The following is a 13,498-nucleotide window of genomic DNA, read 5'->3' as shown; positions in this document are numbered from 1 at the left end:
TCTCCCCAACCAACCTGCCTCCTGACTGATGATGAATCCAGCTACAAAGACATCTGCTGCTATTAGTGTTGCAGTTTTACCATTTTTAATACTCTGCATGTGTGTGTTCTCCAAGGTTGCATAGAGGTTTTGGCAGGCTTGGAGCAAAATCTGGAACTGAGCCCCTCCCCCCCCACCCCCTTCCAAAAATATTACCATGGAGATGAGTTTAAGAATGCTCACAAATAGCATGCAACCAAGGATGAAAACCACTGAGGGGCGGCCCTGGGGGTGGGTGGGGTTTGGAGAGCAAGCCCACCCCACACTCATCCCGCAGCGATGGCTTCTGTCCCGTGGGGCTGGGCCCAGCTCTAGAGATTGTCACCTGGTCGGTGGGGTTGCAACACCACTCAGGCTTGGGGGCCTTCTCAAACGGGGGCTGTGTGGGGCAAACTGCCCTTTTCCCCCCACCCCGTGGGCAGCCCTAGTCTTCTCCGTGAAGAGAGGTTCTGTTAACCTGGATTCAATCATGGGGGAACCAACCATCCATGCGAGTTTGGGGAAATCCTGTAATGAATGTCGCCATCTTCTGAGGGGAGGAAATCCTGCTGCAGAGACCTTAATGGAAGATGATGAATAGGAGTCCTAGGGTCTTATAACAGTGCCTGTCTCTGTCACCGTAGTCTCTGGGCTTCTCCCAGGAGGTAACCAAGATCACACTAAGCCTGTGGTCCAATGTTCTTCCCTATTTCTCCCAAGCTAGGCAGGGCAATCTGGTTTAGATTTTCTTTCTAAATTCATCTCCTCCTGATCTCTTTCTCTGGCCTTCCCCTCTTTTTCCTTTTCCTCCTCCTCCTCTCCATATAATTTTTCTTTGTGGCTTGCTTGGCCTTTCCTTCACCCACCCCCACCTCCTCATCTGTTCTGCACCACTTCCCTGCACCACCACCCACAGTCCAGGGAGTGGAGACAGTCTTGACCGCTCACGGTTGGGCAAGTTTGCACCTCTCCCCATTGCGTGCAAACACACCCTTTCCTAGTGACTCAGCGTGACCTTTCAATCTGAACCTTTCCCCTTAATATCCTAGTTATGCACAAAACTTTCTCTTGCATCAGCCTGTTTACCTGCCTCAGGTAATTTACCCAACCCCACTTCCTAAGGTATTAGGGCTACTTTGCAATGTCTTCATCTTTGTCTCTCTCAGGCTCATTTAATCCTTGATGTAGGAACAAATCTCTGTTCTTTAGAGCTGTGCTGCTCGGCTCCCTTCCTGCTGGTGCGAATTTAAAACAAATTAGTGGGGGACTGAGGACAAGTGAAGCTCTAGAGTGCTGGCATGGTTGAGAGGCTTGATTTAAGGGCTCAGGAAACCACTTGAATGAATGACACTGAGGCTATGTCTACACTACCCGCCTGAATCGGTGGGTAGAAATCGATCTCTCGGGGATCGAATCATTGCGTCTCGTCGGGATGCGACATTCGATCCCCGAATCGACACTTGTACTCCACCAGCGGAGGTAGGAGTAAGCGCCATCGACGGGGGAGCTGTGGAGGTCGATTTGCCGCCGTCCTCACAGCAGGGTAAGTCAGCTCTGAGACGTTGAATTCAGCTACGCTATTCGTGTAGCTGAATTTGCGTATCTTAAATCGATTTCTCTCCCCTCCCCCCGTAGTGAGGATGTAGCCTGAGATTTAATTTCCTGTGGTTATGGAGGGAGAGATCTTTGTAATTATTTCTATATATTTCTGAGGGTCCCTGTTGTTTCCTTTGGGGGCAAGAACAGAAGCGATTAATCTCCTAAGAGTCTAGTTCCAAGGGCTCAAGCCCAGATAACACATTCGTTCCCCACAGGCATCGTATCTTGGATCATATTGTTTTAGTCGTGGGCAGACGTGCCAAGTTGGTCCTGTTTCCTATCACACATCACGTGGCAGCTGAATGTAAACATTAAATCCATAATGCTGTTCCCCCCCCCCCCCCCCCCACACACACACACACTGGAAAATGCTGCAATGTGTATGTGCCACGTAGATGGAAAAGATTTGTGCAATGCATTATTTGTTAGGAGCTGGTCCTGCACAGAATAAATGAAAGAGAGCAAGCACCTGCCCTGAAGAGCTTATGGTGTAAAAGACGGACGCAGATAAGATGCAGAGAGACTCGGGGAAGGTGGTTGACTTACAATTTAGAAAGGCAGTGCAGTCAATGGATAGCTGGCTGCGGGCTCTGGAGATGTGGATCCAATTCCTGTTCTCTCAATGACCTGCTGTAAAACCGTGAGCAAGAAAGGTGCTTCATCTCTGTGCCTCAGTTTCCCCTCACCCTTTGTCTCCTCTAGTTAGATTATAAGTGCCCCTGGGCAGGGAGTGTTTCTTATACCATAAGAACCCCACTTTATGAACTAATTGCAGAGTGAGGAGTTCATACCATTACCATTGAATATCTCAGAATGACAGTAGTGGTGGTGCATATGTTGCACTGCATCGCTTTCTTCTTGTCCTTCCTTCAACCCACTGCAAAGTGAGTTCCAATGCAGTGCAAGCATTGGAATGTGAAGAGATGTCGACTTGTTCTTCATGCACATCACTTTTGTTAGGTGATCTCTCCTCCCCCTCTGGAAAAACGGTTCACTTACCTGTTTGCATGTAAAATTGAAGTTCTACTGTATCTATTTGTAGAATCCATTGGTGTCAACTGGCAAAGAGCTTGAGGTTCTTTACAAACAATGCCTGTCTCAGACCTGACAAACTCACTACAACTAATGCACTGTTTTTGTGGTATTCATCCATGAAGGGTAGCATGCGAGGTCACTACTGAAAGCTTGTAACTTATCAATACTCATAATCATTGTGAGGTGTGTATGGGTAATATTTAAGGAATAATGTAACTAAATTGAAAATTATGCCTTATTGCTTGGAGTTATCAGGGAATTGTATGTGTGGATGCTGACCCATTGTATGTCTCTGTGCCAGCCCCTCTCTGCCTAGCCAATGATGTAATGTCTTGCTCAGTTGTCCACCTTTGCACCCATCCAGAACAGTCAATGAAAAACCAGCAAAGACAAACTATAAATGTTGAAAGCATTTGGAAGTGGAACGGAGAGAGAGGACATTGAGGGGAGCGCCAGGTCCGTGAATAAAGACACGAGACTGATTCAGTATATCACAGCATGAAGAAAGACACTCTGCATCCATTCACTGAGGAGGTACCTGGATGAGGGGGTTGCTTCATGGAAGACTGGTGTCCTGGCTCCTTGGGGTTACCAAGTGCTGCAAAAGACCAAATTTTGGGGGTGAGAATCTACTTTATTAGCTCAGAAAGGTAACTATTATTAAGTGTAGGCTCTAATTTGCATTTAATTACTTTGTTTGGAATGGTTTCAGAGTAGCAGCCGTGTTAGTCTGTATCCGCAAAAAGAACAGGAGTACTTGTGGCACCTTAGAGACTAACAAATTTATTAGAGCATAAGCTTTCGTGGACTACAGCCCACTTTTTCGGATGCATATGTAACCATTTGTTTCCGTCACTCACACTTGTTCTGATTTGAATCTCTGCTCTTAAATAAATTTCATTTTGTTTTACTATCACTGAACTCGGGCGCTGTGTGCGATGCAGGGCTAAGGTAAAACTGGTAAACTATGGGACACTGCTCCTTTGGGAACAAGAGGATGTGGGATTTCAGTGGGTATCCAGTGATCAGGAGTTGGATACCACAGCGGGATTCTTTTTGAAGGGACTTGGAAGCTGGGGTGCATCTATTGTCAACCTGCCAGGCAGGGATGGCATAGCCCAGAGGCCAGTGTTGGGAGAGGTGGATGGGCTGGTTGAATTAGGGAACTAACACTCAGCTGGCACAGACTGGCCTCCCTCGTGTTGAAGGCAGGTGGTAATAAGGTGACTCACACTTCTGGGTATTCCAAGAAGTGTCACACCTGGGTTAGCGTTTGGGTTGGTACACAGGCCAGTTACTGGGGTGGATGTTTTTTTTTTTTAATGCCGTGGGTGGGGTAGTAGTCACCAATTCTTGGGCAATTCCATTTTACAGCTTTCCATTTCACGGCCAGAAAATGAGTGTCACACTCTGAGCAGCAGGATGGAATTACAGTATTCTAGACAAAGACTTAATCTAATCCTGCCTGCATGTGCAATATATTTATTATTGCACTCCTAAAATACAGAGAACACTGTGCGGTAGAGACTTTAAGTGAGACGAATGTGCCTAGGGCTCTATGCTGAATTGCTTCATCGCCCTTTCTGTTGGCTTTTAAGTGTCAAAACCCACATTCGTAAATCAAAACAGGAGGTGTGAGAAATCTGCCTTTAGCTCTTTCTACAAACTGCCAATGTAGAGGATTCAGGAAATGGGGCAGGTTGAGCACTGCTGTACATATCTTTTGCAGACTTTACCAATTTCAAGGAGAAATTAGATAATCAAATGCATCCAGCTGCATAGAGAGAGCAAGCTGACTAAACCAGAATAGCTTTCACGGGAGTAAAATTGAACTAACATATCATGCTATTTTCAATACTTAAATGGACATTGGAAGGGAATTTAGCTCTAAAATATAGCTGACATATGAGCTCTTGCAAAATCTAATTACCAAAAATGTTTCCATGAAATATTTTTGGGGGGTTTGGATTTAAACGTTCCCCAGGTGTGCTTGCAACCCAAACATTACACTGAGTTATTAGTGCATGAAACCCAGAAGGTGAAACTGACTAAAAAGAAGAGCTGAAACTGACATCTATTTTTAGTTTCCAAGATGAATGCTGTACAAAGAGTACTGCCCTACCCCCAGTATCAGTGGTAAATTAGCTATTTATTTATATAGTGCCCTATAGGCATGCATCCTGCTTTACCAAAAAAAAAAAAAAAAAAAAAAAAAAGTGCCAACTTTGCAATCTAAACACAAAATTGTTTCAATAAAAATCTAATCATCTCGGGTATTATTAATGATGGGTAAGGAACTTTAGTTCTATGCTTTTTAATCAGCCAGCGATTCCTTAATTACAATCGTGCACATTTAGAAAAAAGTTTGCTACAGTGGGAAGAAATAATTCTAGGGACTGCATCTGAGATCTGCTAACGAACAAGCTGTCAGGTTGAACTCTCAGAATGCTCTCTCTAAGCACTGGGACCAACTCGAAAGGCTTGGTTGTGTTTGGGAAAAGCAAGAAGCACTTTTCTGAACAGAATCAGCTAAAGGAATCCTTAATAAATTAAATAAAGCTCAGAACAACTAGTCCTAATTCTCCAGTGCCAATGGCCTTTTCTTATCTCACTTTAGCTACACCGAGGTGTACTGAATTACAGAAAAGAGGAGGTAGTGCTGGCATGTTGATCTTACTTCACTTGAATCCAGATTTTTCAATAAACCAGTGAAGCTAAACTCTATAACTGAGCAGGGTAAGGCCTGTAACATTGCAGCACAGGCCCAAACCAGTGAGGCAGGGGAAGGGGGTGTGGATAAAGCTGCAGCAGAGAGCTGAGGGGGGGAGACCAGCGTTTGTAATCAGTGTGGGTCTGATGTGGGGGCAGACAGGGAGAGAGGGAAGAAGCAGGGAACTCCTGTAGTGCTGGGGCAGTAGGGGAGCCCCTGGGGTGCTGCAGGGCTGAGATGGGGGGTATGTGGGGAGCCTTGGGGTGTGGCAGGGCTGAGATTAGGATGATCAGCTGTCGCCAATTTTATAGGGACAGTCCCGATATTTGGGGCTTTTTTCTTAGATAGGCTCCTATTACCCCCCCACACCCGGACCGCATTTTTCACACTTACTGTCTGGTCACCTTAGCTGAGATGGGGACGGGGGCAACCTGTGGGGCACTGAGATGGGCATGGGAGGAGGAGCTCCTGGGACAGGGCAGGGTCGGGCTGAGATGGGGGTGGGGGAGACCCTGCGGCGCTGCGATGGGGGGAGCCCGTGGGGCTGAGATGAGGGCGGGGGGAGCTCCTGGGGCCTGGCGGGGATGGAGGGGAGAGCCCGTGGGGCGCTGCGGGGCTGAGATGGGCATGGGAGGAGCTCCTGGGACAGGGCAGGGTAGGGCTGGGATGGGGGTGGGGGGGAGACCCTGCGGCGCTGCGATGGGGGGAGCCCGTGGGGCGGAGATGAGGGCGGGGGGAGCTCCTGGGGGATGGAGGGGAGAGCCCGTGGGCGCTGCAGGGCTGAGATGGGCATGGGAGGAGGAGCTCCTGGGACAGGGCAGGGTAGGGCTGGGATGGGGGTGGGGGGAGCCCGTGGGGGCGGAGATGAGGGCGGGGAGAGCTCCTGGGGTGGGGGGGGGCAGGGTAGGGCTGAGATGGGGGGAGCCCGCGGGGCGGGGCTGAGATAGGGGCGGGGGGAAGCCGTGGGGCAGAGCTGGGTTGGGGGGGCGGCCCTGAGCGAGCGGCTGCTGCTGCCGGGCGGCGGCAGGCGAGGGAAGCAGAAGCCCCGCCCCGCTTGGCGGAGCCCCGCCCCCAAGCCGAGCGCGGCTCCCTCCCCTCCCCCCGCCCCGCCCATCTCACGTGGCGGCAGGTTCGCTGCCCGCGGCTCGGAGTCTGCGCGGTGCTGGCGCTGCGAGCGGGGCGCGGAGGCCGGGCCCAGGCAGCTGCACGGGTGAGCGGGGGGCGGCAGGGACCGCGGGGGCGCTGTGCACGGCGGGGGAGCCCGGGGGAGCTGTGCACGGCGCGGGGGAGTACGGGGGGAGCCTGGGGGCGAACTGTGCACGGGGGGCGCTGTGGGTGGGGGGAGCTGTGCACAGCGGGGAGGGGAGCCCGGGGGACCTGTGCAGGGGGGGGGGAGCTCGGGAGGTGTGGGTGCGTGTGCCGGGCCCGGGGGGGGGGGGAGCTCTTTGCACGGTGCCGGTGGCTGTGCCGTGGGCTCTCCGGTGACTGCATCATGCGTGAAGGCGGGGATGGGCAGCGGACCCCCGTGGGTCTGAGCAGTGTGAGTGGGGGGTGGTTGAGCCCTCGTGCAGCCTCTCGTCTCTGGCCTCGTCCCCGTGGGGCAGACAGGAGCTGTAGGGAGGCATGTTCCGGGGGAGGTGCGTGTGTGGCCCCCTTGTCCCTGCTCTGGAGTGGCTTGCAGGGACCTTGTGGATCTGTGTGTTTCTTTACACTTCTCCACCCTCTTAGCTGCGATGGAGATGACTTTCCCCTGGAACAGAGGTGGGGGGTCTAACGTGGCACAGAATCTTACAGATCCCAGTGGGAACTGGTGCTGTTCAGAGCTAGACACTTCAGTGACAGAGAGAGGTTTCTTCCTGGGTAGCAAGCCCCAGTGACTACCAGCACTACAGCAATGTAATGGTGGGTACAAGTGCTACATCTAAACAGGGTTTGAATGCAAACTGTGTGTACCCTTAGGGGACGTTTGCACGGCAGCTGGGCGTGAACAGACTTGCACTAGTGGGGCTTGAGCCAGTGTGCTAAAAATAGTGTGGGCCTGGTGGCGCCTCTGGCTAGCTCACCTGAGCTCCGATCCCGGCAGTCGGGTGGGCTCGAGAGCCCATGCTGCCACGTCCACATTGCTATTTTTAGCACGTTCGCTCGAGCCTCAGTTGGGTTCTGTCTTCCCACCCTGAGAGGCTCAATCCCAGTTGCAGTGTAGACACCCCTTTACCTGTGTGCTCTCTTCTATAGGGGACTTGCATGTGGTTTCCTCATATGAATCGGTGCTTGATTTGATACAGTGAAGTCCACTGTGCCTCTGGATCCTCATGTAATAGACCCCGACTGGAGGCAGATTCATATTTGAGTTTCCAGGTTTAGCACAGTGACATTCAATTTATTTTTAGCTAAGAAGCTTTCTTAAAAAAAAATAATAATAATTGGCTGTAACTAGCCTTTTGGCACCACCCCAACTGTGGCTTTGTTTTCACAAAGACCTTTCATTCCTAATTACTCTTAATTCTTACAAAGTGCCTCTGACTGTCCAGATGATCGGATCTTCTCTCTGTTCTCATGCCCTGGCAACTTTCTATAGGAGGTGGTAAAGGGAGGATCCCAGACACTGCAACTTGTAGTTTTTAGGTATTTAGTAGGGCTGTCAAGCGATTAAAAAAATTAATTGCATGATTAAATAATAATAAATACTATTTACATATTTTTGGATGTTTTCTACATTTTCAAATATATTTCAATTACAACACAGAATACAAAGTGTACAGTGCTCACTTTATATTTGTTTTTGATTACAAATATTTGCACTGTAAAAAACAAAAGAAATAGTATATTTCAATTCACCTAATACAAGTACTGTAGTGCAATCTCTTTATAATGAAAGTTGAACTTACAAATGTAGAATTATGTACAAAAAATAACTGCATTCAAAAATAAAACAATGTAAAACTTTTAGAACCTAAAAGTCCACTCAGTCCTACTTCAGCCAATTGCTCAGACAAACAAACTTGGTTACAATTTGCAGGAGATAATGCTGCCCGCTTCATGTTTACAATGTCAGCTGAAAGTGAGAACAGATGTTCTCATGGCATTGTTGTAGCCGGTGTCGCAAGGTATTTATGTGCCAGATGCGCTAAAGATTCGTATGTCCCTTTATGCTTCAACCACCATTCTAGAATACATGTGTCCAGGCTGATGATGGGTTCTGCTCAATAACGATCCAAAGCAGAGCGGACTGATGCATGTTCATCATCTGAGTCAGATGCCACCAGCAGAAGGTTGATTTTCTTTTTTGGTGGTTTGGGTTTTGTAGTTTCCGCATCAGAGTGCTGCTCTTTTAAGACTTCTGAAAGCATGTTCCACACCTTGTCCCTCTCAGATTTTGGAAGGCACTTCAGATTCTTAAACCTTGGGTCGAGTGCTGTATCTGTCCTTAGAAATCTCACATTGGTACCTTCTTTGCGTTTTGTCAAATCTGCTGTGAAAGTGTTCTTAAAACGAACATGTGCTGGGTCATCATCCAAGACTGCTATAACATTAAATATATGGCAGAATGCGGGTAAAATGGAACAGGAGACATACAATTCTCCCCCAAGGAGTTCAGTCACAAATTTAATTAACGCATTATTTTTTTTAACAAGCATCATCAGCATGGAAGCATGTCCTCTGGAATGGTGGCCGAAGCATGAAGGGGCATATGAATGTTTAGCATATCTGGTATGTAAATACCTTGCAACGCTGGCTACAAAAGTGCCATGCGAACGTTTGTTCTCACTTTCAGGTGACATTGTAAAATAAGAAGCAGTCAGCAGTATCTCCTGTAAATGTAAACAAACTTGTTTGTCTTAGCAATTGGCTGAACAAGAAGTAGGACTGAGTGGACTTGTAGGCTCTAAAGTTTTATCTTGTTTTGTTTTTGATTGCACTTATGAAACAAAATAAATCTGCATGTGTAAGTTACACTTTCACGATAGAGATTGCAATACAATACTTGTATGAGGTGAATTGAAAAATACTATTTCTTTTGTTTATCATTTTTACAGTGCAAATATTTGTAATAAAAATAATATAAAGTGAGCGCTGTACACTTTGATTTCTATTACAACACAGAATACAATATATTTGAAAATGTCAAAAAACATCCAAAAATATTTAATTTCAATTGGTATTCTGTTGTTTAACAGTGCGATTAATCGTGATTAATTGTGTAAGTTAACGGCGATTAATCTACAGACTAAATATATAGCAGTAATCTGGGGCTGAGTGCTTTTTTTGTGTGACACTTTTATATTGGCAGAAGTCCTAGTGTAGCCGCAAATATACTGGCAAAACTGCACTTTTTCTGGTGTATTTCACTCGGAGAGGTGTAGGTGTGTGTGTGGGGGCGGGTGTGTGGAATCTGAAATAAGTGATACCAGCAAAAATGCAAAAAAATCCACACTAGTTGTGCGTTGCTGATACAGTATGCCAGATTCCTGTGCTGGCAAAGCACTCCTAGTGTAGGCCTAGCTCTAGTTTTCTTGGGGAGTTGGTATAAGCTATACCAGGAAGAGCACTTTTTGACCTGGTCCCCACTAAGTCCCCACTTCGGACTAAGGTACGCAAATTCAGCTACGTTATTAACGTAGCTGAATTCAAAGTACCTTAGTCCGAACTTACCGCGGGTCCAGACGCGGCACGGAGGCTCCCCCTTCGATGCCACGTACTCCTCTCGCCGAGCTGGAGTACCGGCGTCGACGGCGAGCACTTCCGGGATCGATCCCAGAACATAGATTGCCTGCCGCCAGACCCTCAGGTAAGTGAAGACGTACCCTTTGTGTTGTCGTTTTCCAGGTATAAGTTATGTCTACACTAGAAGGGGCTTTCTGGTTAGCTAGAGTGGCAAAACTTAAGTGTAGACTAGGCCTGAATTTTGGGGAAATGACTTCAGGAGAAGCTGTCATGTTAAAGTCTTGTAACTTGTATTTTTTTAAAATAGTGTGATACTTGCCAACGATGCTGCTGTTGAACTGCTAGGTGGTCCTGCTGCTGCTGTGAGTGTGGACTGGAAAGGGGAAGGGAGCGTTGGTTGGAAAGTTTGCCTGCTGTTGAGGGTTGAGTTTTGTGGAAGTGTTCTGGGGCAGGAAGTTTGTGCTGGGTGGGATAGAGAGAAGGGGTGGATTTAGGCTCCACAGCTGTTAGGGACTGATGCATGATGATGGTTCTTTTATTTTACGGTTCCTCCAGGAGCACAGATTAGAACTGGGGACCCCTTCTGCTAGGTGTTGTCTGCAGAGAGAAACCGGGCTTGTGCTCTAGAGAATGTGATATCTTAGGCCTTGATGCTGCAATCTGAGATATCCCCGAATGCCTGTACTGAGTTCTGTTGACTCCACTGGGACTCAGTGCAGCTGTAAGGGTTTCCCCCGGAGATCAGCTTGCAGGATCAAGCCCTAAGGCGTGATGTACAGAGACAATAACAAGTACTTCTCTCACAGCTTGGTTAAGCCTTTACTTGGAAGTGGCTAAGGGGAGGCTCAGATGAGCAAATTGCTTGAGTAGTTGAATGTTCCTAAGCTCTGGAATGCTTACATGAAAGTGCCTTGCCCTGCAGTGGTGTCACAAGACAGTTCCATTGTGACTTGGCTTTCACAGGGCCAGGGGGGATGTCTCTGAAATAGACCTGTCCTATTGATTTTAGATACATATACATACGGTTACAACTGTGCAGACATGGTGTTTGCACACACTGTGCTGTATAATTAGAGTAACAAGAGTTACCTGAAAAAATGAAATGCTTCATTAATGTTTCTGATGTCGGGATATTGCTGTTTATTTTAATGTCCTATGACTTCATTTCCCAACTGTTTATGGTCAGAATAATTTAGACAGTTAGACTGATATTGTTAGAAGTGTATTGAGGTTGTTTTATAAAACATCTCGCGTGACGGGTGCTTATGGAAATGAGGTCCCTGTTATGTTGGCTTCGGACAAGTAGAACATGGGCAGGAGCTATGCAAGTCTTCATCTCTCTCTGCGGATGCACCTCCGGTCCCACTTGCAGTATCTCTGCACTTCTGGTCTTTGATTCCCACAGCGGCTAATCCTTATGGAAGCTGGTGCCTCCTCTCAGATGATCGGCACTCTCAACTCCTACTGAATCTATATGGGAGCAAAGGGTGCTAAGCACCTTGCAGTATGGGGCCCCACAGCTCTGCTAATGCACCTCAATCCTGCCCTGCAGCTCTCTTGTCATTCTAGTCCCGGGCGGTCTCTTTTGAACACTTTGTTGTGGGGTGAATTTCACCTTTTTCTAAGTGATGGGAACATAGAAACACCTTGTTCTGAAGTGTTCTCAACACAAAAAAGTCACTTTCCCAAATCATTTAGAAAACCACTGCCGGTGTGAAATCGTGATGATAAAACAGTTCTTCCTGCCGAGTTTGTTTATGAGAGTTTGACAAATCTGGAAGGAAATGCTCTTTGGAGAGATTGCTCCCCTTGCTGCTGGGCCAAGTGGTTTTCAAATATTAAATCTGAGTGCCGCAGCATGGTTCGGTATAGACAAGTACATTAATAATAGATTGCTAGAACAAGTAAAGCAGGCGCACAGATAAGGTTTGTTTGCTTTTTTTAAAGAGACGTATAATAGCTTTGGAGCTACTGATATGAGGAAGAGCAGTTCCTTTTGGCTTCTGTGGTAGTTGTTTATACACATTGCTGCATCCTGTCTCTTATTTCCCTCTACTGAAAGGTTCTTTGCTTCATGCTGAACCCAGTAGTTTTGCAGTTCTCTGCTACTAGCCCACTGGTTGGCCGCAACAGTGATTGGAGCACCCTTGTGCTAGATCAGTGGTTCCCAAACTTTCACAGCCCGTGAACCCCTTTCACTAAATTATGAAATCTTGTGAACCCCCTCCTAAAAATGAATATTTTCAGGGATTTAACTTTAAATTACTTCAATGTGATGGATGCCCCAACTGCCCGGCCCCGCTCTTGCTGGGGTTCGGGCTGCCGGATCCCCCGCAGGGCTTGGGCTGCCAGCCCCAACTGCCCACCCTGCTCTCCCTGGGGCTTGGGCTGCCAGCCCCGTGCGGAGCTCTGGGGTTCGGGCTGCCAGCTCTCCCGCTAATGGGGGTAGGGCTCGGGCTGCCGGCCCCGCTCTCCCTGGGGCTCAGGCTCTCTGCCCTGCAACTGGGTCCCACCTGTTCTCTCCAATGTCCAGGGTTCTCTGGCAGCCATTAGTGAAATTTTTCTGGTGAACCCCCTGTAACGCTCTGCGAACCTGTTCCTCCTCCCTCTCCCCCCCCCCCCCCCACACTCAGCAGGCACCAGTCATCTCTGGCAGAAGCCCCTAGCCTCACCACCCCGCTGCAGGATAGAAGCAGTCTGGTAGGTGGAGAATGGAGGGGGGAGTCTCCACGAGCTGCGGTTTGGCCACCCCTGTAATAGAGGGTTGCTGTCCCGAAGAGCTTACACTCTAAATAGATGGGACAGGCAAAGAGTGGCAGGGCATAGGGGAGGCAGAAAGTGGCGAAGTGGCTTGCCCATTGTCTCGGGGTAGGTGGCTGGCAGCTGGGAATGTAACGCAGGTCTCTAGAATCCCAGCCTTGTGCCCTAGCCGCTGGGCAATATGCCCCTCATCTTTTTAATTTGTAACAAACCCATTATTTGATGGTGGGCTTGGCATGCTGGTAGAGATGCATTTGGTCCACTGTCTGGTTTAAACTCCCTTGCAGCCAATGGAGCTTACCCTAGGGATGAATCTGGCCTTGTTAATTTGGAAATGTTATTTAATTGGGCACATGAAGCTTTAAAGCAAGATCCCGAGTCTTGCCTTTGAAAGCCAATTGTGTCGAGCAGGGAAAGGGAAGCTTTAAATCATGCAGGGTGTAGTGCATCAGCAAGAGGTGAACAATGCCTATTGCTTCTCTCTCCCAAAAGAAGGAAGTGACAGGAATGCCGCACCAGATCTTGTTGAAGAGAAGTGAGATATTTGCTGAAGAAAAACTGGTTTGGTCTTGTAGTGGTCTAGTGGTTTGGCCAGTCAAGCTTCATGCTGTGCAAAATCTTGCATGATGTGGTTTCTTTTTTCTTGTCGATGAAACCAACAGAGAACCGTCAGAGTAATTCTGCTGGGCTGACATCTCTACAGGCCGATTA

At 48.1% G+C, this 13,498-nt stretch overlaps 1 protein-coding gene across 6 annotated transcripts in view; it reads left to right on the top strand.

Annotated features, from left to right (window-relative positions):
- The first annotated feature begins 6,415 nt into the window (after positions 1–6,415).
- KIAA0513 (KIAA0513 ortholog) overlaps positions 6,416–13,498 on the top strand; it is an 82,561-nt gene continuing 75,478 nt past the window's right edge. For 2 of the 6 annotated variants that reach the window (XM_065567301.1, XM_065567296.1), the window contains exon 1: positions 6,416–6,572. The gene's annotated coding sequence lies outside the window, so the exon portion shown is untranslated. The remainder of the gene's footprint in view (positions 6,573–13,498) is intronic. The other 4 variants (XM_065567297.1, XM_065567302.1, XM_065567298.1 and 1 more) reach the window with 4 other exon arrangements.

The sequence above is a fragment of the Chrysemys picta genome, chromosome 14 (assembly GCF_011386835.1).
Source record: "Chrysemys picta bellii isolate R12L10 chromosome 14, ASM1138683v2, whole genome shotgun sequence".
In the NCBI taxonomy this organism is placed as follows: domain Eukaryota; kingdom Metazoa; phylum Chordata; order Testudines; family Emydidae; genus Chrysemys; species Chrysemys picta.
This window is presented reverse-complemented; position numbering and strand designations above follow the sequence as displayed.